Raw genomic sequence first — 2,975 nt, 5'->3', positions numbered from 1 at the left:
ACAAAACCTGATTTCGACTCTACTTCTTCACTAAATTTCGTACGCACCACGTTCCCTGGCATTTCTGGTGAGATCTGGTCCGACGACAGTACGGTCACGTTACGCCCCCTCATCCCAACCAAGCTCTGTCGAGCTGTCTTCAACACATTGCATAATTTAGCCCACCCCGGTGTTCGTGCGTCCACCCGCGTCGTAATGGAGCGCTTTGTGTGGAGAAATGTCAACAAGGACTGCCAGCAATAGGCACGCACCTGTGTTGCGTGCCAACGTTGCAAAGTACACAAGCACACTTCACTCCCCCTCGGCGCCTTTTCGATCCCTCCTGGACGTTTCCAGCACATTCATATTGACATTGTCGGCCCTCTCTCCCCTTCTAATGGCTTTTGTTATGTTCTCTCGTCTATCGACTGAACAACTCGCTGAGTCTAGGCTGTCCCTCTCCCCAATATTACGGCAGAAACTGTTGCTTGAGCTTTCGTCGAGTCATGGGTATCGCGTTTCGGATGTCCAGCTATCATCACGACTGACCAGGGCAGACAATTTGAGTCGTCCCTGTTCAACGAAATTTGTAACATTTGCGGCGTCTGGCGCATCCATACCACAGCATATCACCCACAAAGTAACGGGCTAGTCAAGCGCTGGCACCGCACTTTCAAGGCGGCTCTTCGATGTTGTGACACTCTATGGATGGATGCCCTTCCCCTTGTGCTACTCGGCATTCGTGCGATCTATAAGGAAGACCTCAAAGGCACAATAGTGCAGTTCATATACGGCCAGAACATTGTTCTCCCTGGCAAACTTGCGAGCCCTTCCGCTTCCCTCCCTCAGTCTGACTTACCTTCCTTCGCTGACCGCATCAGACGCCACTTCATCAACCTCCATATCCCTCCACCCGCCGGCCATTCCCGCCCTAAAGTTCACGTCCTGAAATCTCTGGACAATTGCAAGTACGTCATGCTTCAAGATGACACTGTCCGTGTTCCCCTCCAGCCTCCATATACCGGCCTGTACCGAGTTCTCCTGCGCTCAGCCAACACCTATGACATCCAGATGAAAGATTCAGCTGTTTCATTCTCTCCCAACAGACTTAAGGCTGCTCATGTCAAGCCTTCTTCTACTCCCCTTCAGGTCGCGACCACGCCACTCACTTTCGTGGCTCACGACGCTCCTACCACTCCCTCCACATCGGACTTACACACTCGATCGAGTGACTTCCAGCTCCAATCGTCGAGCTCTCCTCCGACCTAGCCCTCTACTTCAGACTCATGCACTCCGTCGAGTGACCACAGGCTCCCCACGTCGAGCTTACCTATTATCACGCCCTCGCCGCCGGACCCTTCACCGGTCCTTTTGACCTCTCCACCATCGCCTGCCTCGCCCTGTCGAGATTTCTCACGCCCCCCCCCCCCTTCCATCTTGAACATGCCCTCGCTCTAGGTGTTTGTACCTGTCCCCCCAGACATAATCCACGACATCTCAATAATACTGCGCGATTATACACTGTTCGTCGTGTGTTTCTCTTCTTCCAGTGCTAATGACACAATCTCCGCCATTCCCTGCCACCTGGTGAAATGTGTTCCCCTCCCGCCTGATGTCGACCTGGACATGCTTTGTGTGTTCACTGCACCCACCGGAGACATCGTCGTCGTCGCTCAGTTCCAACCACAAACCGCTGGCCTACCTGTCGCCGCACGACCAGCACGCCTGGCTTGCTTCAACGATTTCTAGGTTCGGTGGCTGAACCTTCCTTCATGATGTCTACCCACACACCTCCCCGACGACGCTGTTGAGCTGACCGTGGTCCAGCTCCTGCAGACCACTCCATAGACATACCCCCCCCCCCCCCTCGGCTCTCAAGAGTACACTGTACTGTGTGGGGGGGGGGGGGGGGCGGCGGCTATGTGGCGCCATGAGGTTGACACCAGCATCGATATGCGTTCGTCTTTGAACTCTGAGCATCGTCTTTGGACTCTGAGAATTATCTTTGGGCTGTTCCGCCATGTTCAGTTCTTTGTTAGTTTTGCGTGTGTTTAGGTGAATAAAGGAACTACTGCAAAATGGGTGTTGTTTGGTGTAACCAACCTGAACTTCTCCCTCAATCTCAACAGTTTGTAACTTCTCGCCACTACAGCAGTTAAACAAGTGTAATCTTTTTTGGGTCTCTGTAATTATTATTGGAAATTTGTGAACAACTCTGCTGAAATTACCTCTAAATCATTTTTTTAAAAAAGGAGCCAAATTTGAGTGTTATAATAAACGTCAAACAATACTCAATACTTTGAAACAAGCATTGACATAAATCTAATTTTGATATTTCCAAACTTCAAAATTCATTCTTGTGGTATGAGAAATATGGTGTTTAGTTCCATCTTTATCCAGAATACAGATAATAGGGAATATCCTATGGCATAAGCATCCTGATTGCTGAACAAAGCAGAGTGCAATTATTCTACAGTTGAAATGGAAATGTTGGCAATTATCTATGGTATCTCCTACTTTCACTACTATTTATATGGCCAAAGGTTTAAAGTAATGATGGATCATGCCATGTGAAAATGGTTACTAGTTCCAGTAGGTTGACGAGGAGGTCCCTACTATTCAGCGATGTTGATTATGAAGTAGTGCGCAAGCTGGGGAAGAGGCATACCAGTGCAAATTGTATCTGCAGGAAAACTGCAGTTCTTCAATCATTTGGCAGAAGCATTGCTTAGTGGCAACAAATCCAGGCAGGTGATACAGACTGTCAGATATGATGGCTTGTTGTGCAGAACAACAAAGTGCAGACTAATAGTGGTAGTAAATGCAATGTTTCGGAACAAAGTTTTGAAACAAGCACGTAACCATCTGTTGGCAGGTCATGTTAGATGGAAAAACAACTGATAGACAGCTTGCTGAGAACTTTTCGTGGATGATCAGGAAAAGAGATGTCGTGCAATACATCAGGAACTGTGTACCATTTGCATAATTGGCTGCTC

Source organism: Schistocerca gregaria, chromosome X (assembly GCF_023897955.1).
Source record: "Schistocerca gregaria isolate iqSchGreg1 chromosome X, iqSchGreg1.2, whole genome shotgun sequence".
NCBI lineage: Eukaryota > Metazoa > Arthropoda > Insecta > Orthoptera > Acrididae > Schistocerca > Schistocerca gregaria.
Note: the sequence above shows the minus strand (reverse complement) of the source record.